Raw genomic sequence first — 27,345 nt, 5'->3', positions numbered from 1 at the left:
AGCCAGAGTGGGCTTCGAACTCCACTCAGCCCTCGTGGGCCATGACTGGAGAAAGCCTCTGCGCCTCCACCGGTTCTGCCATCTGTTTTATGAGGACAAAATGGCTCTTTTCCACAATTTTACCATGTTTTTTCTCTCTTCTAGAAGCTCTACCATGCTGCCTCACCTGACTATCTGCTATTCTTCCTTCATCTTAAATATCCGCTCTTCTGAGAAGCCTTTCCAGTTTTCCAAGCCTCAGTTAACTTGGTGCTCATTCCTTCACCTGGCGTTTGTCCACAGCATCCGTGTTCCTTCACCCAGCATCTGTCCGTGGTGTTCATCACACCGGGCTGTAACTGTTTGCTTGTCATCCCCTCTTCTCCCAAACCCTCGCTCCGGGAGGGCAGGAGCGCGCCCCTGGGGTCCCTTCACCTCCGTATCTCCAGCAGCGAGCCCCGCATGGGAGTCTGTAACAAACATTCTGATACTTACTTGTACAGATGACCCTTGGACAACGTGGCGATTGGGGACGCCGATGCCCACTTCCGCACAGATGAATATCCACGTGTAACTTTTGACTCCCCCCCAAACTAAACTGTTAATAGCCCATTATTACCTGGACGCCTTAACTGAGAACATAAACAGTTGACTAACGCACAGTTTGTATGTTATATGTATTATATTTTTATAGTAAAGTGGTCTAGAGAAAATGTCATTAAGGAAATCATGAGGAAGAGGGAATCCATTCACAGTAATGTACGCATTTATTGAAACGAATTCACATGTAAGTGGACCCACATAGTTCAAATGTCCGTCGTTCAAGGGTCAGCAGTATTTTCTGAATGAGTCAGTGAAGGCAGGCTGTTTGAGAAAGCCTGTCCCCACGCCTTAGCTTGGGTCAGTAAGCAGTTCCACAGTCAAGGTCGTGTGTGGAAGAAGGTTATGTCTCCCAAACTTTATTCTTGCTAATGTGTACATGATCTCTTGTATCGGGTATTATTGGGACACGTGGATTCTGTGATTTCAGAATCTACTTCTAATTCTTCAGCTAACTTGATTTTCACTCAGAGTTCTGCTTTCCCTATGAGTAAAAACATAATTTTAACATCGTTTTGGATTACTTCTAGGTTCCTTTAGGATATTTTGAGAATCAGGTTTTTTTTCTTTTCTTCTGTAGGAGCTCAGTTGTGTCCATAATAGCAAAAGCATAGCAACGGGAAAGACTTCAGTGTATCTTTCATTCCGGTCACGTTGTCCTGTTAAGAAGGGAGTAATTATTAACAGAGTCGTCTGCAGAATGACGGTGCTCTGTGATCGGAGTGACGAGTTTCCTCCTTTGTGAAAGCCTCTCTGAAACCCGTTCTGGGCCGTCGTGTTTAGGTGTGAACCCCTTGCAGACGTGTTTGTTCGTGGCACTACTTTCTGCAGCCGGTGTTGTTACTGGTTTTTCCCGAGTGGTGTTGTGTGCCCTCCACTGAAGCGCAGGCTTCTGGGGAGCGTGGGCTTCCTCTCGCGTTCTTTCATGGCCTCTTAGTGTCCGTGATTTATGAAGAGAGAAATATTACACAAAATCGTTAGGCTATACTAAGTGGAAAGGTAAGACTGACCTTATTTGGAAGAGAAGACTAGGAGGAAAGACAGCAAAATGCCCGAGCTGAACAATGGTTGGGGAGTCGACAGTGAGTAACATTCATTTTCCAGATTTTTCGCTTTTTCTAGAGTCATGGCTCTTATTTTTCATTATGAACAAACAAGTCATAAATGTTATTATTTTAAGAAGACCATGTTTTTCTGCCCTAGAAGCACGGCCACACCTCGTTGGCAGGTAGGAGCAGCTGCTGGAGCTGGGCCCTCCTCTTGCCGCGTGATTCACCCATTTGTCCGGACGAGGAGGGTGAGGTGGTGCCCAACTGCATTCTTTTGGTGGAAATTGGGAAAGATCTGTCTGGAAAACCAATTAAGGGCAGCGCTGCCCTGGTGTGCTTTTGGAGCTGTGCTCAAGAACTGAGGACTTACATAATGCTCAGAAATAAAGGCGATAACCCAATTTTGTTAACAAGCCCCTTACCAAAGACTTTTGTGGTGAGATTGTGCAGCGCTCCCTGCTCTAATCTAAGCATATCCTCAGGTCTTGGAGACGGAGCTGCATAGAAAATCACTGCTGGCAGGCATGGCTCTGTCCGCGGTGACCCTTAGTAGAGTGTCTCCTGTCAACTCGGGTTGTCTCACTTCATCTTCACAGCGACCCAAGGAGGCAACTACTGTGATTTATTCACATTTTATCAGTGAGGAACCTGTGAGCAAGGGAGGTTAATTAATTTGCCAGCAAATCGGGGGTCGGGGGGGCAGGAGGAGGTTATGGGCCAAACAATTCTCAAGTATCTGCTGTGCACACAGATGGCCCTCTGCTGGTAGCCTTGTGCTGTGTGGCCCTGCCTTCAAGCAGCTGAAATAACCTCTCGGGAGATGACATGATAAAACTAAGGTGACACTTTGGGAGCACAGAGGAAGCAAGAGTTGGTCGGGTGCCTCAGCCTGGTGTTCAGTGACTGCGCTCTCTCCCCGCCCCCGGGGCTCTCCCACGCGTGTCTTGGTCTGTCCTGTGCACACACTCCTGGTTTCTACAGGCAGCAGTGGCCTTTCCTGCTCCTCTGTGTACCGGCTGCTCGCTCCAGCTGATCACAGTGGCCTTAGTTTGTGTAGAGTCATCACTTCAGCACAGGATTCCAGTCGTTCCTCAACTGCAACATGAAAGGACCTATGAGCCCTTTTCAGATGAAGAAAACGAGGTTTTGAGGTCTTGTGTCACACGCTCGGATGTACACTTAGGACGCGAGAGGCCTAGGAATTCAGTCCTGTTTTGTCGGATTCTCAAGGCCCATGACTCTAACCCCCAGCCTCCCAACCGCCCTCACACCAGAACTCCCTGGGCCCACATCTGCGTCTCTGGAGTTTGCCTTTGCCTTCCGGTCGGGGACTGGGGACCTGGGACCCCCGCAGTGCCCCCAAGTGCTGGGAGTGCAGGAGACATGCAGCGCAACCCAGGACTGTGCGAGACGGAGGATTTCTGGCGCACATCCGTTACGGGTAGCCCCTGAGTATGGCTGTGAGGAGAAGTTTAATTTTGAAGTTCCAAAGAAGCAGGTTATTTTTCTGTTTCCTCCCTTCCTGAGACTTCCTGAGGGGAAGTTTGGTTGGTGTTTGAAAGCTCCAGTTGCAGGTTTCACGGCACGTTCCAAACAACCAGCCCGTCCCACTAACTCTCCTATCTGAAGTCTTCACGTGCCAGATAAGCAGGGACTCTCAGCCAAGAGCTGCAAAGGCTTGAAAACAGTGACATTTACTAGAGGTACTAGCACGACCCAGTCGGCGTACAAATGCCAATGTCGCAGTTAAGCGTCCGGCCAGCACACATGTTCCTCGATGCAGCACGAGCCACCTCCCTTCTGTTTCCATGGTGCGAAAACAGCGACTTGTGGTGGAGAAAACATTTCAAGTTCTTTCAATGCTGCAGAATTGACAGATGGTAGCACTATTAACATTCAGGTCCATGTTGGCTTTGGGGCCACCTACCTGTCATGATGCTCGCAGCCACAAGATGTCAGTGTGGTATCAGTCCTGGGCGCGCAGACGCTAAAATGGGGCTGCTTCCCTGGGTGGTGAGGCCTAAGATGAAGGCGCAGGGCGGACCTGGCCTTCTGCTGAAGGATTACCCCGCGTACCGCCTTGCTGATGAATTTTCCCTGTGCAGTTTTCCGTTGGTTCACACTTCATCAGGGGGCTCTTCTGCGTTCTCCCGTTAAATTTAAATACTTTCCTCACTCCTCCTTGAGTCGAATATAACTGTAGGAATGCCCCCCATTTTGGTGTTATCTCAGCACTTTTTTAAAGTTTGAAAAAGGGTATAAATGACAGCATGGTTTTATCCTTCTCTAAGGAGGGTTATGAAGTACTTGAGGGTGGGGAAAAATGGTATCTCTAGTGACAGCACTATCAGGGGTTTTTTTGGTTTGGATTCTCTCTTACCCTCTCTTTCTTTCTCTCTCTCACAGCTTAACCTAGAGAGAGAGAAGTAAGAACCCATGTTAGCTAAGTCAAGTCAGCAAAAGAGGGGGAAATGGTGCTTAGGGAGGAAAGCATTATGTTGAGGCCTGGGTGTACCTCTGCAACCCCCATAGAGAGGAGGTAAACTGTACCCATTTCTCAGGCATCTAGTAAACAAGTGGCAGAGCCTGGTTTGGACCTGGATCTGTTTGCCCCCAGAGCCTGTGGCCACCCAAAGTCTGGTAACATTACGCTTATAATCTGTCTGTGTCATAAGACCCATGGAGGGGGGATCCACGCATGTTTTAGTCAGCAAATGACTGGTGAGTCCTGGCTACACAGAAGATACCATGGTGTAAATAATACAAAGCCCTAGTAAATGTGTTTTCTGCCCTTGAGAAGCAAAGTCAAGTCAGAAAGGGCAAAGACATGTATGCAGAGAGGAGAGAAAGCAGCCGAGGCGGTGGTGCTGCCTTGGAGTGATGGAGGGCGGCAAGACAGAGGGCAGGGCTCTGGTCCAGGACCAGGTCCAGTCCTTCCACAGGCTCTTTAGTAGACCGGCCTTACATAAAGCTGCTAATGCACAGCTTGTAGCCAAGGTCGCTGCTGCCCTGACACTCTGTGGTTCTAAGACGGAGCAATATGAGAAGGGGTATAATCCAAGCTGACAGAGGTTGCCACCCTGCCCGCCTGCGGAACCCAGGTGGTGAGATTACTCTTAATCCTCTCGTTAGGTGGTCTGGTCCGAGGAGGACAGGTGAAAGCAAGACAGGAGGGAGAGCATGGGGCGGCGGGGCTGGTTCCAGTTTCCCACCCCGTGGCTTGGATGGGAGGAGGACAGATGGGAAGCTTCTGGGAAGGTCTGGGAGGAAAATGGCAGAGGGCTTCTGGAGAATAACTTTAGAAGTACTGTGTCAGGGGACGAAGTTGGGCAGGATAAACAGAAGAGCCACAGGGATGACTGGACATTTGAAAAATAAGACCTGAGAGGAGAGGTTAGAGAAACAGGGCTTATGTAACCTGGAGCTCCGCAGAGGTGACTTTGGGCAGCCTCTTCTCGAACAGGACTCTCAGTATCTCGGCTCGGAGGGCAGTGACTGGCTCCGTTTGTCCGGATCGAGTGAGGGCCGACTCCGGCTGAGCCACGAAAATCTTAGATTTGATCCATGGAAAAGTTTTTCGCTGCAGCAGCTGTGAAATGTGAACTACATCGTGGAGAGGCTTTTATAGAATTTTCTTTTCTTCCTGTCTTAAAGAGAAATAGAATTCAGTAGAATCTCTTTATAATTATAGGTTTAACTTGACATTCTAGGGTATGTTGTATGCAGCTTCTGCTGTGTTTGCTTTGAGAGGAACATGATTGGCAGAGAGAATATCCCATTTTGTGTGAGCAAATCATATTAGTTATGAGAATGGTTTTGAAGAGGATAACCATACAGTTTTCCTTTTAATCTGGAACATTCAGGTGCTATTAATAATATGCTGGGGCAACAGGTGTAACATGGCATTGCCCCTGACAAACTGTGACATGTGGCCACTCTGATTTGGGGAGTGTCTTCTTAGAGTGATCGTCTTAAAATGTTAATCTTATGTTCTCTCCTGCTCTTTAGATGCATCTGTGGCTTCCCTTTGCACCCAGAATAAGGTGTGCACGCCCTACGACGGCCTGGGAAGGTGGGCTCCTGCCCTCCCCGGCCTCTTTCCTGCACTAACTCCGCACATTCCCACCTGCAGGCCCTCGCCCTTGCCATCTCCTCCACCAGGAACATCACTCTCTCTGCCCCAACCTCACCCCTGTCCTGCCCTCTGCCTTCCTTAGCTCTTGGCTGGAACCTCACCTTCTCAGAAAGCCCTTCCCTGACCTCCTTGCTGTGATTCTCCTTTTCAGCCCCCAGATCATTTCCTTCACAGGAACTGTCACACGTTGAAATTATTTGTTTCACTGACATGTACATGCCAGGAGGGCAGGCGCCACATCTGGCCCATTTCCTAGTGTCCTCTGGTCAGTGCTGCGCCTGCCCGGGCGAGAGGGGCGCCCTAAGTACGTGCAGAATGGGTGGCTGCTGATGAGCCCCCTGAGTTCCCTTGGCTCCCACAAGGCCCAGGGCTCCAAAATAGGAATCAGCTGCGTCATTTAAACCCTTTCATTTAACAGAATTGATTGACACCTTCCTGTACTAAAAAAAAAGCCTCAAACGGCCCCCGCCCTTTGCAAACGTAGGGGATGTCACTGAAGAGGCGACACAGAAATATTAACCAAATTAAATAATGGCACATGCCAAGTGCCCGTTAAGGGACCAGGGGAAGCTGTGACCTCCCTTTCCAAGTCCTAGTTTTCTTACTGACATTGTAGACACAGTGGGATGATTTTACTTACTTCCTATTGACCGTTCCCTTCCCAGAATGTAAACTTCAAGACAGAGAGGCTATCTTTCTTTTTTGTTCACTGCTTGTATTCCTACTATCCAGAACACTGCCTGGCACACAGTAGGTGCTTAATAACTATTTATCGAGTGAAAAAGAAAGAATGAGGTAAAAGCAAGCAGAGAATGCCTGGACTGCATGTAGGTTTTTATTCGACTCCACAGAGGGTGGAAGGGAACAGTCCAGGATGAAATAATGCCACAGATTAGAGCGAAGAGGAACCTTTGAATTGATCTGTTTGGTCTAGAAGACAAATCAGTAAGTTTCATTTTTATTTCCTGAATTCCCAAATAACGTTCCCTTGGCCCCCTCCCCCTCCTCCTCCCTCGTTTGGTCTGGGTGACACCCAAAGGCAGAGGTGTCAGGGGAAAGCTGGCTGCCGCACACATTCCCTGGTGTTGGCGTTGGAACGGCCGAGCAAAAATAGCCAGCCTCAGGGCCGTGTGGCTGGTCCGGGGATTAGCGTTCAGTTTACGGGCTGAGCAGGCCTCTGAGCCCCCTTTCCTCTGCATCCCCACTCTGGCAGCTCACTGCCTGCTTTTAACTCCTTTGGAGGTTGGAAAATGTTAACTTCCATGACATCACGAGCTCCGGGCTGGCGCTGGAAGCGGTGCTCGGTCAGATCCCCTGGAACAAGGGATGCGTTTTACCTCCAGTCAAGGGCAGTCCAGTTGGAAGCACAGAAGGGACATGTACAATATCCATGTGGCCTGCTCTGAAGGCACAGGTGGCCCTGTCACAGTGCCTTGAAATTCCACCATTCAGTTCACTTCCACGGGCCCAGAGGCTCTCCTTTGTCCTCGTCCAAATGCCAGGGCTGTTTGGAGGAACAGCGTTGGGAGGCGGCTTTCACCTAGCACCGGAAGGGGGCTAGCTGAGTGGAAGCTCCATGGGACCGGAAGTCTGGTCAAACGTGGCGGAACCATGTTGGGTGGGAGGGGAGAGGCAGACGTGGAGCCTGGGGTGGACGTGGGATTCCCCCCCACCCAGCCATGTGACAGCGAACAGCCATGAAGGGCTCAAACAGAAAGGGTCCCAAGCGACTGGTTGGATGAGGGTGTGTTTCAGGTCTGCTAACAGCATCCTCATCTAAACACACAGTCCTCTTCCGGAGCTGGTGGGGGGGATGTGTATATGTGTATAATTTTCTAGGTTCAATATCAAGTATTTCACACACAGAGAAAATAATGCAACAGACACCTGTGTACCCGCCATCTTGCTGTTACAAATGTCTCAGCATCCCTGCCCTATTTTTCTAAACAACCATTTTATTTTAGAGTCATTTTAGATTTATGAAAGAATTATAGGCAGTCCCAAGTTATACATTCCCCAACCCCAGTTTCCCTGTTACTGACATCCTATGTTAGTGGTATAGTTCATTTGTCACAGTTATGAACCTAACTGATGATTAACCAAAGTTCCTACTGTATAGGTTCCGGTGGTTTTTACCTACCACACTTTTTCTGTCCAGGACCCCATCCGCGGCAGCACGCTGCGTTTAGCCCTTATGTCACTTCCTAGAGTCATTCCGCCCTGGTGGCTGTAGGTGAATGTAAGACTTTGTAACTGTCCTGGGGGTGCCTCCATCGACAGGCCCCTCTCTTCCTGATGACAGAGCTCTCGGTCAGAAGCCACCCTTTCCAGCTTGCTTCTGCTCCAGAAACTCCGCCAAGATGAACTGTTCGACAACCTGAAAATATTGTTTTCTGACACCCAGACGTATCACTATTGGCCAGAATCCAGGGGACAGAGCAGTGGATCTGAAGAGAGAGGCTCTGCCCGGGTGACTGTCCTGGTGACTGTCCTGGTGCCATCCGAGCTTCTGTGGCTCCCGTGGCAGTGGGAAGGGCCGGCAGGAACCCCTCCCCCCAGTTCTGGGAACCAGCGCTCTCCTGGGAAAACCTAATGCAAGAGTCACTTTCCTAATTCCTTGCCTTTGTCTCTCAAGAAAGAAATCTCCTGAGGAGGAGGAGAAAGCATGCATTTTTTTTCCTGAGTAATTCTAGTACTGCATCTATTTGGGTGGCTATTAGAAGCCTGGATTTTAAACCACTATATTTTTACAGCTGTAGAACCTACTGCTTGAGTTGATTTAACAAGCAGCCGTGGGTTTGTTTTCTGGCCTAAGTCTGCCACTGGTGCTCTGGGAAAATTTTGATCTGAGGCCTATTTCTAGGAACGTGTTCTGTACTTTTTATTTAAATGTGGATGGCAGTCTGTTGTGCTCGCGGACCACACCTTAATTCTGAACGCGTGATAGATGATTCAGATACCAGAGCTGTGGAAATTAAAGATCACCAGTTCAACTGGGAGCCAAGAGAGCGGTTTCCAGGCCCTGGTCTCCGGCCAGGAATAAAGACCTGTGCTGTCCCTCACAGGGTTACGCCCTTCGCCTCGTGCTCAGAGACGCCTGAAGCCCAGGCTGCCACGTGTTTCCACGTGCTGTCACGCGCCACGGGATCTGCGATCACTAGGCTGCTTTGGTGGCTTTCAGTGCGGTGGTTCTGCAGTGTAGTCCCCCCAAGAGCAGCAACATTTGCATCCCCCGAGAACCCGTTAGAATTGCAGCGTCTCAGACCCCCTCTCTGGGCTGCTGCTGAGTTGAAACCCTTGGGGTGGGGCCCAGCAGCAGCAAGAGTCGTCCTGAATGCCCCTCCTTTACCCCCACTTTTCTCTTTCGTCAGTGGACATTCTTTTATGTGTTCAATTAGCATTTAATGAGCTGGCGCTGCGCTGGGAGCCAGGGCGAGGAGGGGTGGCGAATCCCGGGGCAGCCAGCCCCACGCCTGTCCTCGTGGAGCAGGCCCTGGCTGCCCAGCAGAGCCACCTGGGGAGCTTTGACAACCCCCGCCCCCTCCCTTGGTTGGTGCTTCATCTCAGGTTAAATCCAACTCACCGGGGAGCACCCACGTGAAAACCACTTTATAAAGCTCGCAGGGGAAAAACACGGCATGCTGGGAGGGAACGTCAGTCTGATAGCATCAAGAGGTGTGTTAAGTGGGGGAGACGGGGGTAGCCAGAGGGTGCGGTGGGAGCAGATGGGGTAACGCTTTACCCAGGCTGGGGTTGGGGAGAAAGGAGGGGAAGTATTGGCAAAGGCTTTCTCAAAATTTTGTCGAAAGAAGAACTAAAAGGAAGGTAGAGGCTTAAATAGGGAGCCTCATGTGGCTTTAAAGAAAGTCTTGAAGGAGAATCTCAGGTAGAAGTTGCCTTCTATGTATATAACTCACCCTTCCTCTGTATACTTTGTTAACTCCGTTGTGGCAGAGGACGGCCCCAAAGCCGTGGCATGCCCTCTGACCCCGTGTCCTTTCAATGAAAACGCTTTCTGCGCTGCCTGTTCACCCCGGCTCCTACCTCCCTCCTCATGCTCTAAGAGAAAGCCACTCAAGAATAGAGCTACACTCTTCCCTGGTCCTCAATGGCCATCCTATCAACTTTCCTTCCCAACACGGTATTTCTTTCCGTGCTTTAAAATAATTTTTTAAAGTAGAGGACATCTATATCGTAAATAACTCTTTATTCATGAGCCTCCCCACTTTTGACTCAGAAGCTCAGGCAGGGAGACGTGATGTAAAATAGCAGCTCCCATTGCCGTCCCGGTCGCCACGCCGTCAGCCAGGAATAGAAGCGACCTGTTTTCAATGACAGATCAAAATTTAGTGCTCCGTTGAAGGTCCGGAATGAAGACTTTTTGACACACTGAATGAAATACGTACCAGTGCATTTCTGGTTGTGATTTAGCTGACCAAAGTAGTTATAATTATATTATTTTTGCTCCTGGAGATCATTACTCTAAATGAAAAATGCTTTAGTATCCAGACCACTAAGATGTGTATGGTGAACATTATTTAAAACAATTTTTCCTTTCTAAACAGCTTTATGAGCATGGGGAGGCTAGAATATGGTTGTTAGTGTTTAAAATTAAATGAAAACATAGACATGTTTTTTAAGTTAAAAAAATAAACTCAACTGTCAGTTATTGTGCTGCGTCCTGTGACCCATCTCTTCTCGTCCCATGAGCCTCTCATGGTGTGGTGGGAGACACGTCTAGTGACCGCACCCTTGACGGAAACCCGAGCACATAAGTATTACAAAAAGGCATTGAGAAGGCTGTGGGTTTTAACATTTTCTATGAGGGACAATGCTCTTTGGGCTTGAAATATTTTTCACTAGTGAGTGTAGGTTTGGTCTGATCTCTAGATCACTTTTTTATTGGCAAATATTTCCCTGGTAATCAGAACCAAGGTGTTAGAAGAACTTGAAATGTCCTCTGACCCTCAGGCTTAAAAGGCTGAGTGCTGACAGGGGGCAAAGGTGATGTGGGCGTTGACCTCACCGATGAGTGCTTTGGGCCATCCTCTTCCTCCCGGTCTTTGCTGCGAGAAACCAAGCTGATGCTTGTTGGGTTTTAGAAATCCTCATGTGAGTGAGCATTTTAGAGAGACCAACTATGAGATGAATGCTCTCTTATCTTTATCGCACATTTTCATGTAATAAAACAAATAAAAAATTTCTGTTAGGCCATGCATTTTAGAACCCGAAAGTTTATACTCAGACTTCAGATTTAGTCCGATGACTCCTAGTGAAGGGTAAACTTGCAAGAGGCTGTAATTGAGTAGACTTAACCTATATTTAGGGAAAGGAGAAATCTTACTGATTTTTTTCTCTTTAGGGACCTTTCTTAAATTCTGCAGGTCTCTTGTCTGTTGACTTGATTAATGAATATTTTGCCCACTAAAATTGGCCATTAATTATTTCTTTGGGTTGCAACAATCATTACACCTTTCAAGTAAAATCTAATCTGCATAATAAGCAGAAAACACCCTGCCAGGTGAGGTAGGATGGTGGGGAGCGAGTTAGTTATGGCTGGAGGTGGAGGGTTCAGCACTTGGTGAGCAGCAGGTCACACATGGAGAAAACAGACTACGTCCCCCTGGAATGGGAATTTTAGAGGGAGTAGTTCTACAGACAAGTGTTAGAAAATCCTACCTTGTGGCATGTAATTGTGAAGTCATTTAATAATTAAGAATCCTAGTCTCATTGTATCCTTTCAGTAACCACAGTTCATTGCTAGCCGCCATGCTAAGTCCTGGGTACAGAAGGGAGACAGGGTGCTGGCTTTGGAGAAGCTGTGTCTTTTGGGAACGCAAACGCTTTAAAGTGTAATTCATCCTTTTAAGAGATGTGTGTTCTAAGGCTAATTCTAGCAAGTGGGGCCCCTGAGTGCTTTGGAGGGGAGGTGCCCTTTGCAGTGGATTTGGGGGAGTGAATCAGAAGTGGTTCCCAGATGGGGGGAACCAGCTATACTACAAATGCTTATCAGTCGGGGCTTGAGAATAGAAGGCGTTAAGTGAAGGGGCCGCCTGTAAGGGGCAAGGGAGGTGATTCTGTTAGCAACACCTGGGGAGAGGAGGCCCACAGGCACTGTGGCCCCAGGTGCGTGGAGGACTGCAGCGCCTGCCCAAGTCACACCTGGAGGAGAGGGAGCGGGGAATCAAATGTGGACCATTTTCTTCTCTCACCCTGATTTCTACCCATGCCTATCATTGGCTGAACCCAATCAGAGGCCAGAGAGTATGGTAAGCCAGGTCAGGGCACAGACAGTTGGCCTGGAGAAGCCCCAGGATATAAAACCAAAGGTGCGGCGTGTGGACAAGGTGTGTGCAGAGGGAGGTGAGCAGCTGCTGGAGCACAGGCAGCAGAGAAAGAGGGTGAGCCGTGGGGGAGGGCAGGGAGCTTGATGCATGATATTATTGATCTATAATTTAGTAAGCCTCACATTTTTGGGGACTCATCACTGGATCAACATCACTTTAATGGTTGTCCCAACATTTGTTTTAATAATGAAATATCAGGGTTATTGCGTACAGATAGACGAGCTGAGTAATGTTTTGTGAAACTTCTGTGTATTTCTCCGGGAGAGACGAACTGGCTACGATTTAGTGTCTATCATGGTGTGGGGTGCAATTGAAAAAACCCTGAGCCTGATCATTGACCAGAGCATGGAGGTGACCCGAAGGCAGGACAGAATGACAGGCAGCGTGGCCATAGAGGTGCAATGGCTTAAAGTGTTTTTTTAAAAGTATGTTACCTATTTTTTTTAACATCTGATATTGAATTCTTGTCTAGGGGATGAAACCTCATCTCAAGGGAGCTGAGAAAAACCCATGAGTCCCTGCCTTTTGCCAGAGCTCAGCCATTAGTAACATTTACCAAATTCCTGAAGTCTCCAGCCCCCTCTGAGGAATCCCACAACTTGTGATTACTTGGATTAATGTCTCTTTCACTTAAGCATTATAGAGTTTTGCACTTGGTTTGAATGTGTGGTCATTTCATTTAGATGTGTGTGTTTTAAATATTGATGGGTTTTCCTTTATAAAGCAAGTTTTAATTGATCACGCTGTTTCCAGTTGGAATAGCTTAATAAACAAACTCAGCTGAAGCTAGCCAAGACGTTTTCTGTCTCCACCGAAAACATGTGGCTTTGGAAGAACAATCGGAAAGCTTTGCTGTTGAAGGCCTTGACTCATCCCGGAGACAAGTAGCGCAGGTGCATATACTCCAGGGATGGCAGAGGAACAGGAAACGGGAGTGCTTCGTACTCAGGTCTCCATTTGAGTGTGGTTTCAGCCTTTTCTTCCCAACACAGTGTTTGCCAGAGCAACTAACAAGTGCGAGGCTGTGCTGGCTTATTCCCGTTGGAGAGAACAACTGCAAGCTCACCTTAGGTTTGCAGCTGGAGCTGGGCCTTAGAGTTTACACTGGGAGAGTTTGATTAAAATGTGATTCTCCCTTCAAATTGTGAAGGTTGTGCACGACCTTTGTCTCCAGGTCACGGTAAGGAAACAGACTTGCTAGAAGCTATAAGTTAGAGTTAGAACCAGGACTAGAATCGGCCTCTTCTGGTTACAAAGTTGGCGTTTCTTCAAGTCTCTCACCCGGGGAGAAACGGAAGGGGAGATGCAGGCAGAGCAGCTGTTGGAGGCTGTGCCATGGGCTCTGGTTTCCACCCACTTATCTCAGTGCTTCCAAAACATCATAGTGCTTCCATCTATGAAACACTACTTTAGTCTCCACGCCCCAAAAAAACCCTGCTTGGCAATTAGTTGAGAAAGTCATTGGTATTGAATACAGAGCAATAGGGCCTGGCCGTGGTCAATGTCAAATAGCACACACTTGGGAGTCAGACCTGGGTCTGAGGCCTTATCTCCTAGGCATGTGATCTGGGGCTTTTCTGAGCCTTGTATTTTCCTTCGGGAAAGGCACGGGGGCACGCTCTTCCCCAAAGGGTTTTCACGAGAATTGCACGTGCACTTAGAAAGCGGCTGATTTCGTGCTGACTCACACTAGGTACTCAGTAATGCTAATGAAATTGTTGTTATGAGTTGTTAGTGCTATTTAAGAGCCATTGACCACAAATGTGGTTCCACAGTGTAAACACTAAATGCTTTCAGGCCTTGACCCCTTGAAATAGTAGCTACAATTTACTAAGTATTTACCATGTACCAGCCACTGTGTTCTGTGCTGTGTATGGCTTATCTCTCTTAATCCTCATGATAAACCTCATAATGTATAGGAGCTATGAATCACTGTCTTATCAGAAAACTGAGACATAGGCTCAGAGACTTGCTCAAGTCACACAATAAGTAGCAGATTGTGACCATAACTACCATAGTATACTGCCTGTCTAAAGAAATTACAGCCTTACTTTAAAAAGGGAGTTGGGCAACAAAGTCCAGAGAGCTTCCCAGAAGCCCTTCTAAAAAAGCCAAGATTTCCAGGAGCCATCTGCCTGGTGCCCGGGCCTTCCCAGGCGCCCAGAGTCACACCATCAGTGAGACAGGTCTGAGCTGCAGCCCAGCATGTACCCCTGCTCATTAGCATGTAAAATGAAGGCATAACCCACACAGGATGGGGAGAAATGAATCCCTAACCAATGCACAACCTCTGTAGCACATGAGCCTGCACATCGTGTTCCAGGCTCCTGTGTGGGCGTGGAGATGGTGTGAGCGATACCAGAGTGGGCATGCAGCGCTCTGCAGACCCGACCTTAACCCAAGTGAGCTGTAACCAGTGTGCGTGGCTCGGGTTTGATGATTCATTTAGAATAATCAGGTCACTCCGAGTCCAGATGTTTAGCTATTTCGCTCTCTGTGCCTCCGCCTTTTTTTATTTTAAAGCAATGATTCAGCTTCCCTGGGAGATGAGAAGTAATGTGGGTGACTTCCTTTTGCCAAACCCTTGACTTGCTTCCAAAATGCAAAAACTAATATGCCTGCTTATGATTTGATTTGTAACTGAGGTGAATAATAACAGCACAGGAAAACCACACTGGTTCCAGCCAATCTGAATTACAGAAAACTCTGAGCCACAGAATGCTTGAAGTGATGCAGTCTTATTAATTTTAGGAACACACTGTAAAGAAAGCAAACCAATAACCAAATATTAAAGATTCCTAGTCAGAGGTCTTATCAGAACACCCTTATGAATAGATGAAAATAGCTCACAGTTCAAGGATTGTTGGTATTTGGGGGGTGGGGTTTGCAAGTTGGTTTTAAAAATACATGAAGACACTAACCTCTCCACATAATTACATGCTTCTCTACATAATTACAAGTGTTATTATGCATAACACTTCCTGTATAAAAAGTGAAAGGCAGGAGGTAGGGCCAAACCTGAAGTAGTCTGAATTCAAAAGGTTTCATCAGATGTTAGATTTATATATAAAGCCTTTTAGTCGCTTTGAATAATTCGTTTCCAGCCTCACAACTGCCTCTTTAGTTTGGAGAAAAATGCAAACTGTTTGGTTTAACGACTTTCCCAAGCCAGTTTTCTGTTCCTTTTGTGGTTTCAGAGCCTTGTCCAAGTCTCTGTTGGCGATTGTCGGCTAAGGTTACGTATTAGAATCTTTAGAGATGGGCCCTGGGCAGCAGAATTTTTTTAAGCTGTCCAGGCGATACTACCAGGCACTTCTGATTGAGAACCATTGGCTTCCAGGTACTTGGTGGCAGAGTAAAGGCTGAAACCAAGTGAAATAAAACTTGCTCATAGAACCCACGGGCATCAGGTTTGGGGACTCAGCTCGGGGGGTTTCTTCTCAGCCTAGAAAGCCCCGTCCCAGCTGACCCTGCTCTGTGCCTGACCCTGCCACTTCTCTCAACTCCTTCCAGGTGCTTAAAGCACAAAACAAGGGTAAGCAGGGAGTGACTCCTACACTTCAACTGGAAAATCAGGGTTTTTTACACTAGATCACTTTTATCACATGTCAATATGAGTCAAATCCTCTTGCAGGGCTGTCCAGCCTCTGGTGTCTCTGAGCCACGCTGGAAGAACAGTTGTCTTGGGCCACGCATTGAATACATTGAGACACGTAATCACGCACACACACACACACACACACACACACACGAAACCTCAATGTTTTAAGTAAAGATACAACTTTGTATTGGGCTGCATTCATAGCCATCCTGGGCTGCGGGTTGGACACCCCTGTGCGTCTGGTTTACCTGAGAGCCGGACCTTTATTGGGGGGGCAGGGGAGGAACTATGGCTTCAGTGTCCATCACTCAATATTTGACATGTATTTGGACGTTCTATTATCGTTGATTATTTTTAATCTTGATTTCATTTCCCCAATTTGGGCTTACTTATCAGCTTTTCCTCCTTTAGAATCCAAGCTTGTGCTAAATTTATATTTTGCTCAAGGGGGAGAGATGGAAATTTTTTTCAGTGCAGATGGGAGAGATGGCGTACTGTATGTAGATTTCAGGTGAATGCAATGCACGGTGTCAGAACTGCCCTTTAAAGAAAAGAATTGTTGGCAGGTGGGGTGGGATGGGTTACAGGGGAAAAAAGAGGAACAAATAGGAACAGATCTGCATTAATAAGTATTCAGACTGAGTCCTACTCGCACGTCAGTGTTTGTAGGTGGTGTTGTTACATGTAGTATTGGGTGATGGAAGTTGTGCACATTCTCATTTTTCACTTTAATTGCTTGCCTGAGAAGACCCTGACAGCTTCAAAGGTTACTGCTGGTTGCATTGTTCATAACTCAGAAGTAATATCCATGTGCAATTTGCTTCATTATTGCCCACTAATAACTACTTCTGGAGAAATTCCTAGAGCCACCAAAGGAGCCATAATTTGACACGATAATTTCCTTCTCTTCCTCTAATTGTTCATCCCAGTTTAAGAGGGAGCCACAGAGCCCTGGCTGGTGTGGCTCAGTTGGAGCATCTTCCAGTTAGACTGAAATGTTACAGGTTTGATTCTCGGTCAGGGCACATACTCAGGTTGTGAGTTTGATCCCAGTTGGGGCGTGTACGAGAAGGCAACCAATTGATGTTTCTAACACCAATGTTTCTTTTCTCTTGGCTGTCTTTCTCCCTCCCTTCCTCTCTCTAAAGACAGTGGGGGAAAAAAAAGTCCTCAGGTGAGGATTAAAAATGAGCCTCAGGTGCTGTGGGCTGAATTTTTCTTTCCATGATCTTAGTATGATAAATTCTTAGGTTTTTTTTAATCCAGAAAAACAAGGCAAGACATAAAAATTGTATCTCAGGTCCAACTAAATAAACCAGAATTCTGGTTGTTCTGTGTTTTGGTTAAGATTTGATTTAGCTACATATAACTGTTTACATCTTTGCATTTTCAAGAAGTGTAGCTCAATCTAGGAGGGGTATAGGGCTTCACAGGGCCAGGGACCCAGACTTTGATTGTGTTGCTTTACCATGTGGTACTTCTGTTGCCAAAATTATCTCATCCAAAGTAGATGCAGGAAATCCAGTCATCCTTTCAGTTAGTAAGAGAAAAATACCACAGAGAAAGATACATGACTTTTAAGGGGGCTTCTCAGGCCCTGACTTAGTCACGTGGCTGCACTTGGCTCGAGGAATTCTGGGAAATGTTGTCTTTATCTAAGACACCCATGTTCCTAAGCCTTGTAGAGGCAGAGGAGGAAATGACTACAGGCACATCTCACTTGATGGTGTTTCCCAGATTTGTGTGTGTGTGTGTTTAACAAAGCGAAGGGAAGACCCCCCACCAGCAGAAAGATTACAATGGTGGTTAGCTTTTTTTTTAGCAATATAGTATTTTTTAAATGTCTTTCAACTATAGTTTACATACAATATGTTTCAGGTGTGAACCTAGTGATTAAACATTTTTATAACCTACAAAGTGATCACCCCAATGAGTCTAGTACCCACCTGATACCAGACATTATTATTACAGTATTATTGACTTTATTCCCTAACATGAAGGTATTTTTATAAAGGTACATATTTTTTAGATATGCTATTGCACACTTAACAGTCTGTGGTGTAGTGTAAATATAACTTTTATATGTACCAGGAACTGCCCCCCCTAATCTGTGTGACTTGTGTTATTGCTGTATTTGCTTTATGGAGATGATCCGGCGCCAAACCCCCAGTGTCTCCCAAGTATGTCTGTAGCTGATGGCAGCCATCATTCTCTGCCACATTCAGTGAATGATGAGTTTCTAGATTTTCTGTGCATCATTATGTCACTGACTATAAAATGGAGATAATCTACAACAGTACAGAGTTTAATTTCAAAACGTTTTATGAGCTACACCTAACACATTGCTAAGTTAATCCTCATTTCAACCTTAGGGCTAAAGTACTATCCTTATCAACATTTTACAGATGAAAAATCACCCTAATACTAAAACAGGTTATATGGCTGGCATTAAACTGAGGCCATTTGATTTGTGTGGAGCTGCATTACAATCCTAACCAAAATGTGGGAGCAGCTTTTCCAATGAGTTAGTGTAACACCGAGCCTTAGAGACTGGGGCACCGGATGATCTGAGATACTGCATCCTGGCTTGGTCATGACTCAGCCCTCCACCCCCGCCCCCCATTTTTTATATTCAACTCCCTTGTGAAATCTACCGGTTACTTGGTTTCAAATGGAGTACAACCTCTGGCTTTTCTTTCTCTCTAAGAATTCTACTAGACCTAGCATGTCCTCAGTCAATGCATACTGATTAATTGGCTGACTTATATGCTAAGTTTTCAGAGTAGCAGGGCTTTTACTATGTATCATTGTTTTGTTTGGAGGGACGTGCTCTGGTTTCAAAGTGCCTGCTGCAATGCTTGCCATTAATGGATGGGGTTCTCAGTACTGCAGCTCCTATCTACAGCCTCAGGCCTTTCTTTATCTCTCCTCTCTTGGAGGCCCAGACCTCTTGGTGTTCTGCAAAGTGTCTCTCCACACATCAGAAGCAGACCTCCTCCTCCCGCCTGGCAGACCCTTTTGCTTTCTAGTCCTTCCTTCCTTTGGGTAATGTGGCAGTCAGATCTGTAATGTCAGGAAATTCTTATATTTCCACTCCTCTCACCAATCCTTACATCTCTGTATGTGTTTTTCCACCATTCTCCACACCACCACCACTTATTCTTAAAACATGGACCATGTGCATGGACACCTCCAACGGCTCTCCACTGTTTACAGAGTTAACATTGTTTACAGAGTTAACTCTGAACACTTCGTGTTTCTAACCTCCCGGAACACGGGCCCGATCTGAACTGCAAGCCTCACTGCAGACTTCTTGCCGGTCCCTGCTCGTTTCTGCCTCTGCTCATCTCTTCAACCGTTTTCTGTTCTGACCACTTTCTCACCTTTTCTGTCTGCAGATTTAGGTTAAGGCTCATGTGAAAAAGAATTTTAAGAACTTTTTCTTTTTAAAAATTTTATTCGATTTGTAGTTGTCCCCATTTCCCCCATTGCTCTCCCCTGCCCACATCACCTCCCACGTTCGGTCCCCCCCATTGTCTTTGTCCATGGGTCCTTCACAAAGTTTTTCTGATCCACAGAGAATCATGTCTGCTTTCTGCAGCCGTTAGTATGTTTTCCTGTGTTGGCACACATCCAGTCTGTCTCAGATTATTAACTGCGAAGTGGGTTGTCTTTCTTGCTCAGTTGTGAATCTGCTGACTTAGACTTTCCCTTGAGCAGCTAGCACATGGCAAGAATTCAGTATGTCACTTTTAAAATTAATTCAGTTTTGTCTTCATTTAAGAAGTTGGAACCTTTATCTTAACCTCGTCTATCATCCTTCTTTTGTAGCTTCCTAACCAGGCACTGAAAAGACCATAACCATAGCAAATGACAGGACTTGTCTTCTAGAAGCATCGAGGAATGAATAGCTCTATTTCTCATGACCTCTCTCTCTTTCTCTTTCTTGTGATAGTCATTGAGCTCTAAAGCAGGGTTTCTTGATGTTGACATTGACACTTCTAGGCCAGGTAGTTCTGTGTCGGGGGTGAGGCAGGGTGGGTGGCTATCCTGTGTGTCTGTGTATGTGTGTTGTAGGAGGTTTAGTGATATTCCTGGCTTCTACCCACTAGATCTACATGCCAGTAGGATCCTCCCCTAAGTTTTCTCCAGACGTTGCCGAACATCTGTGGGGACAGATGGCGGTGGGGGCTGCCCATGGCTCAGAACCACTGACTTAGGGCCCCCAGACTTCTCCCATGTGCTTTCTGCCTCAAATTTAATGCCATTTTTTAGATTCCCTAATCCCACCTATGAGTGACTGGAGTGACTCCCTATGCCTCACTCCCTTTCTTCAAAACCCGGCTCAGTCCCCACTCATCCATATAAAGCCTTCTGAAATTAGACCTATCTGCCCCTCCCCATTGTTCTGAAATTTGCATCATTCGGTAGCCCCCAAACATCTGTGCTTAATGAGACCTATTTTTCATGTAAATTCAGACACTGGTACAGCCATTTATATGTTGGATCTACTTTCCTCTCCTGTCTGACTCTCCTAGTTGAACCGCCTGAGCTGGAGGCTTATCTTTGATTCTCGTGTTACTGCAAGTCCAGGGCATCCATTTATTCGGCCTCCATCACAGTGAGCCCCGGACTGGGGATTGTGTGGCCTCTAAGATCTGGCCCTTTAAGCAGCTCCCATTGTGGTGGGGTGTGGAGCCAGATTTGCAAATGTAAGTAGCACAGATGATGGTGGAGGTGGTACAAGTAGGCCAGGGTCTTTGAGGATGGGTAGGATTTCCTCAAGCAGTTTTAGGTGGAAGGAATGAAAAGTCTTTCTGTGAACAAGTATTTCCCTCCAGCCGGGAAGAGAGGACTTGGAGAGCCTCGTGCCCCCCCCTTCCCCTCTGGTCCCCAGCATTACCCAGCAGCTTGCTTCTCCAGGTGCTCGCTTATAGGGCCTTGCGACAGGCACAAGTGACGTAGAAGCTCCTACGGTCTTTTGTGCTGGGTTGGCCAAAAAATCTGTTCAGTTCTTCCCATAAAATAAGACACATTTTTCATTTTCACCAATAACTTTATTGATTTGTGTATTTTGAGGATGTGGGCTGTCTTCCGCTATTGACTTTTAGTGGGTAGAGGCCAGGGGTGCTGCTAAACACCTTCCGATGCATAAGACAGCCCCACAGCAGAGAATTATTTGGCCAGATATCAATAGTACCAAGAAACTTTGCAAAACACTTGACATGTTCAATCAGTCACAATACCTTCTTCATACATGGCACAAATCTTTTTTGCATTTCAGTTGCATTTTTACCTTTCTTGAAATGATAAACACACCTCCAATGTTTATTCTATCTTCAATATTAAAATGGTGACACAAAAATTTACCAATTTTGAATATTTTTTAACACACACCGATATGACAGCTGCCACAACCCAATCTAACAGTTGTTTCAAATGAAGTTAAGGGCAATTAAGCACCACTAGAACCATCCTATGGGAAGAAACTAAACAAACTTTTTGGCCAGCAAAGTACGACATGCTCCGTGGACCCATCATCAGGCTCATTGCTGGGGAAGCAGACACGTAAAGTTGTGCGTACCCGCAGGCATGAATGGAGGATTGAATGGGACCAACTTTTGACCTTGCTCCTGTTTGAGTTTTATTGTTATATAATCTCAGTGCCCCAGTCTCCGGGGCTGCTGTATACAGATGTACAGGTTGTGTGCTTCATGAGCATGGTCTCTGGCAGGCTTCCTTGTCACAGGTAACAAGGTGAGAGAGCGCTTGGGTGGATGAATTATACCAGTAAAGAGGATGGACTGATAGCGTTGTGGACGTGGGGCTGCACATCTTGTACTTCGGAAATAATAGCTACCACTCTCAGGCAGTCATCAGTGACCTTAGGACTTTAATGGGCTGGTAAAAAGTCAGAAAGCACCCCAGTCAGAACTGTCTATTTCTAATAACTTCAGAGCTCTGGCTATGCCAGATATGGGGAAGGCTGCAACGTGCCGTGTTTATAAATCAGCCTGTTAGCATATTGTTGAAAGGTTCCTGGATGAATAATGTTTATTCGCTTGGGGAGGAAAACTTGGGCAACGAACGTGAACATGAATGCGCTTTTTAAAAAAATAGATGGCGTTATTGTGCTGCACAGTGTCCCCGACTTTTAGATATTTAACTCGTAAAGTTTACAGCAACACTTAACTGCATCTGGATTTCACATTGAATCTGGGAAGGCAAGAATCTCACTGTAATTTGCACTGACTGCCCTGTAATGGAAATTATGGCTTGGGAAAAGTTTCAAATGACGTGTCTATAAACTAAGGAAAAGTTGATCCATTCAAAGGCTGGTTATGTGCAATTGTAGGATTTTTTTTGAAAAGGCCGTTGCCAACAAGAAATACTTATTTTAGCAGCTGAAGTAAACTAGCCATGAATTAAAAGTTGGTCTTTGTAAATTGTCGGTTCATCAAATTCAGTCCTAAAAACGGAGTGAAAGTTGCAACAGAACCGTTCTTGGGTTTTTCAGTGAGCTGTGAAGATGCAGAGAGTGTGTGGCGTTACAGCTGGGTGGGGCAGTGAGTTGACTTGAGAAGACCAGCAGACTGCCTAACAGTCCGAATGCTGGCCCAAAGGGGCGCAGGGCTTCCGGCCCTAACCCCGCAGTGAAGTGGGTCCGCATCAGTAGGTGTGTTGGTGCCCTCCCCGGCATCAGTCTGTCTACTTCTTTGCTCCTGTCTCCCTATCTTCCTCCCCCACCGTCCGTTGGTGTTAGTGTCTCCCATTCACGACTTTTCCTCAAGTATTTAATGATTGTTCCTTGACTGTTTTTGGCTCATATTTAAGACTGAGGCCATAAAAAGCTGAGAGGCTCTGGATGGAGGCATGGATGGGGCTTCTTGACCATGGACTTAGCTGTACGGAGATCATTTAATTAGGGAATAGCCAGGTGTCCACATCTGGAAGTCTCCTCTCGGAGCCCACTTAATCAGAGAGGAAACCTCCTGACCGGCTGCCAGGGTTCTTGGGAACTGTGTGGTAGGCGTGTTTCCAGTTCCAGACCCCGTTTCCCGCACTGCACAGGCAGACCCAGGAGTGGCGTGGTTCTGTTCCGGACCACCACAATGAAAGGAGTATCACAGTAGAGTGAGTGGCAGTCTTTCAGCTGGTGAAAGATCTTGCCTTCGATTTGTTTAAAAACAAAAACAAAAACAAAACAACCCCACACCTGTGAAGAACCATCAAACGAGCTGTGCCCCCACTCGCCCCGTTGACCTCAGCTGTGCTCGGTCTTCTGGTTCAGTGTCTCGGGATAGTTAATCAACCCTCCCGACAGGCCTTCTGTTTTTAGCCCTGACCCTTCCCTTCCTTGCCTGCATTACCATGTGTGGCACCTCCAAGTCCAGGGCCTCCCCAGGCTTCTGCAGTGGGCTCACCTCCTTTTTCATGGGTCTCCCCTATTGCAGGCCCTTGAGGTTGTAGCTTCCTCTACCCTTCAGGGGTCCCCAACCTTCCGAGCGGTGGACCCCCAGTACTGGTCTGGGTCTGTTAGGAACCGAGCCACATGGCAGGCGGTGAGCTTGAATGTAGTGCACTCAACTCATCCCAAAACCATCTCCCATCCACCAGGTCTGTGGGAAAATTGTCTTCCACAAAACCGGTCCCTGGTGCCAAAAAGGCTGGGGACCACTGCTAGGTCACTTTCCTTCCTGAATGAGTTTTCCGTCTTTCAAAGCCCTGGTTGAAATGACTTACCTGCTGATCTCTCCCCTTTCTATTCCTCCAGGTTTATTCCTTTATTTCCACTTTACTGGGGCATTGGTTGGTGAAGGAAACAAATGCCCTTGATTCATCTGCCATTTTTGACCAGAACTCTTCCATTTTCTCACCATACAACTAATTTGCATATGCACTTAATAATCCTTGTGCCCCTCCTAATCCTGGGCACCGAGCAGAGTGCTGGGGAGATGAACCAGGCGGAGGCACATGCCTGGACAAAGCCTCTGTGGTGACGCACACGTACAGGGATCGTGCCAGCAGTGGGGTGGTGACCAGAGAGGAGGAGGGGTGTGACAAACTTGGCCAGAGATGTTGTGGAAGGCTATGCTGAATGAACTAAAATTCTGTGGCTTTATGAATTCAGCCGTTGGAAGACTCTGCCCATTAATTATTGCCAAGTGAGTCCAAAGAAAAGAGGTGTATCCAGCTCAGATCTTCAAAATCACTGAGCTGGCTGGGTGGGCCTTCGCCTCTCCAGGGTCTTTCAGAGCCCACTGCTCTCTACCTACAACCTCTCACCGTTGCCCCCCACTGTTGCCATGCACACTTAGAACAGAGTCTGACCATGGGAAGATGAAGAATTTGAAGAAGGCCTTCTCAGGGTGTGAGACATCACATCTTGCCCTCACTGCTGCTTTCCAGCCTGCAACTAGCTCACTGCTGATAGAGGCCTCATTAGTGTTGTTGAGAGGTACATCCGCTGGTTTCTGACCTTCTTATCATAAGTAATGGCACATATATAGAATCGCAGCAATGCAGACTAGCTAAAGCTCATGAGCTCATCAGTTAGCTTCAGTTAACCCAGCAAACAGCCTTGCTAGTGTTTGCATTTTGGCTTGAAGATAGTTCCATAAAAGGCACAATGTTACGTGTATGTCACCAAATCAGACCCCAGGTTGCCGCTGGTTCCTAATGCCAGAGACAGCAGTGCCGATGAGCACAGCCTTGCAGACTGAACAAAGTGATTGCTGCTCTTCGCCCCTCCTTGGTCATGTTGCAGTCCCAGTTCCTATTGGGAAGGGCCTACATGTTTCCTCTCCTTATTCCTCTCCCCTGCCTTGCTTTTCTCGTTGCCACCTGAGAAGTAATGGGGGCTCCAGAAGGCTTCCACTTGGTGCCCGTGCCTGGTCCTTACTGTACAGCTGTGCGTCTGAGCTGTTACCCCAAGGTAGAGATGCTAGAAGAGGCGTAGCTCTACACCGAGGACGCCTCCTCCTTGAGAAGATGCTGTGTTCTAGAAACTTTGAAGTAAGATCCCAGGTTTTTATTGCTTGGGTTTTTCAAGTGCATTTTTATATTTGAATTCTCTCAGCGCTCAGTCCACCTGAACTGCGTGAGTGTGCAAGAGGTGGTATGAGGCAGAAAACAGTGTCTCTCAGTGTGCACTTTGGCTATATCCTGCCCTGCCGAAATGGGTTGGGTTTGCCTTTCTGTCTTTTAGTGGCATAAAAGGGGTGGGATAGTCTGTTTGGCTGAAGGGCAGCCACATTATAGAAATGCTCACATTCTCGCCAGTTGCTGGCTTTTACAGAGCATCACGTGGCTGTGAAAACTCAAGTGTTTTCTATCCCACCAGCCATTTGCTGAGTGGACTCCATCTCTGGGCAATGGCAGCCAACGCTCCAGCTTCACATTTTTATTGGTGTTGTAAACAAACAAGCCAGAGAAATATCTGGGAGGTTGTGTGTGACAGCGTTCATATCACACTTCTCACTGTAGCAACTTTCATGTGAAAAACTTCTCAGTGGCATGGCACATAGTATAAAGATGTTCTTTTTATTGAATTTAGTAACCCCTAATGGGTAGTGTTAGTCTCCCCAGTTTCTGCTGATAACATGCGTTCTGTCTTCCTGAGGAGCCCGTCGCCGTCCTGCTGTGAAAATCCTGGGGTCTCGCCACCATAATCCTTTCCTGTAGCGAGTTTTTAGCCTCAGACAGGTACTTTTCTGTCAGGAAGAGAGGAATAATGAAGGCAGCCATTGTGCATTGACCAAATGGGAAGTGCTCAGCGGCATAATTAAACCCGTAAAATGGTGAGTCAGGATCCCCGCAAACCAGCCAGCCAGGAAGCCGGAGGCCTCCAGTGTGTCTCCTCTGGTGGCACTGTGCCGGCCTCTCCTCATGTGTGGGCACCAAGTGTCCGATTTTTGTCGTAACAAGTTGGAACTTTAATGAATGTTCTAAAGGTTTTCTGAGGAAATATCTCATGTGAACAAGATATTTAGGCCCGGTGGATGTCTGTCTGGAAGTTCTGCTTTCCTGACGAGTACTAGAGTCTGCAAACTAGAAAAAAGACTCCTGCCTGAGGTGCTTCCCAGATGGTCTGTCTGTCATGGAGAGGGTGGCCTGGAGAAGCCTCCGGAAGTCCATTTCACCACTCATAATTTCAGGGCATGTGAGCCTAAGTCTAGCAAAGGTGTAGTGGAAGGCGGTGAAACAGAAGACGTTTCAGAGCCTTGCTCTGCAAATAGAATGCAAAGATTCTTGTGAAGCAACATTAGAAGATGTAGTCTGTGCGAATGTCAGGAGCCAGCGCCATTTGCTGGGGGCAGCGTCAGACTGTAGAATTTCGTATAGGGCACTTCCTTTCCCCTTTCCGAACAGGTACTGTGTTGTGAAGAAGAAAGGAGTAATAAGTTGTGTGTACATCTACACACACACACACACGCGAAAATTCAAGGTAGCTTAGGGAGGTAGTATTTCAGAAATTTTGTAGTTTGGAAACAAAGGAAAGGTTTAGAAGGGGGTTTTGGGAATACAATTAGACTGGGACTCAGTTACAAAAATAAAGGCCAAAGTGGAAGACATAAAAATGTTTATTGGCCTCTTAACCCTTTCCCCCTTTATACACACATCTTAGACTCAGAGTGGTATTCTTTCAAAATAATATCCCTTATGTAACCATGCACCAGATGTCTGCAAAGGAACGGGTTTTAGTGCATCCGGTTCAGGCCCCTGTCTCACAAGCTCAGAGCCTCATTCCTCTCCTCCTAAACTTGAAGCAGAGTGGCTTTGTGAGTTCTCGAGACATTTGCCACACAGACATCTGCAATCATCTTATTCTTTCTCATCTCCCTCCTTTCTTTTCACTCTCACGGTTTCTGTCTCCGAGCCCTTGTGTCTCACTTCGGGAGGCACCGAGGGAGACCTGGCAGGGTCGGTCTGTCAGTCGCCGTCTGCACGCACGGCCTGCCCAGCGTTCCAGTGGGCCAGTCTAGGGGGAAAAACACTCTCCCTGATGCGCACTGTTCTGTGATTCCTCCCCTGTGGACGTCAGAAGTGCAGAAAGCATTCCTCGGAGAAAGAGATGCACTTTGGGGTTACAGCACAGTTAGGTGAGTGTGAGTGAGCGTTGTACTGAAAAACGTTCCCTCATCGAGTGGCTTCCGTGTAGTCAGAGAGCCCCACAGGGTGTAGTTGTAGGCCAGCCATCTACAGTCTCGGCTGCAGTGTAATCGTTGTAGGAGGGATGGGAAATGCTGACTTACTGTCTGGTCTCACTTGTGCTTGTCAGAAACTCCTGAGCTTACTTGGTGGAGCCATTCAGAGGATCTTTGCCTCTGGTTTAGAAGTTGGCTTTCGGGTACGTGCAGTGGCAGAGACCCATGAAGCCGGCTTTCCGAATAGGATGTCCCCGAAATTCTTGGCACAGGAACAGCAATGAAGTGAACATGAGATTATTAACACACCAAGAACAAATTTGCCACTGCTGTACAGTTTTAGTTGGGGAGTTGAAGCCTTGTAAATTGATTTTTGTGCTGTCATTTTTGCCACTGCATCCGTTTCCCCGACCCCATCTCCAGTTAATGCTCTTCGGAGTTTGTGGGTGGATCTTATATCTACCACGTGCGGTGAACTCTTCCTGCA

General features: G+C 47.0%; 1 protein-coding gene across 1 annotated transcript in view; it reads left to right on the top strand.

Moving 5' to 3' along the window:
- Window positions 1-27,345, top strand: part of JAZF1 (JAZF zinc finger 1) — a 298,667-nt gene that overhangs the window by 143,759 nt on the left and 127,563 nt on the right. The window lies entirely within an intron of this gene.

This window comes from Artibeus jamaicensis, unplaced genomic scaffold (genome assembly GCF_021234435.1).
Source record: "Artibeus jamaicensis isolate MK-2021 breed Jamaican fruit bat unplaced genomic scaffold, CSHL_Jam_final contig_3230, whole genome shotgun sequence".
NCBI lineage: Eukaryota > Metazoa > Chordata > Mammalia > Chiroptera > Phyllostomidae > Artibeus > Artibeus jamaicensis.
This window is presented reverse-complemented; position numbering and strand designations above follow the sequence as displayed.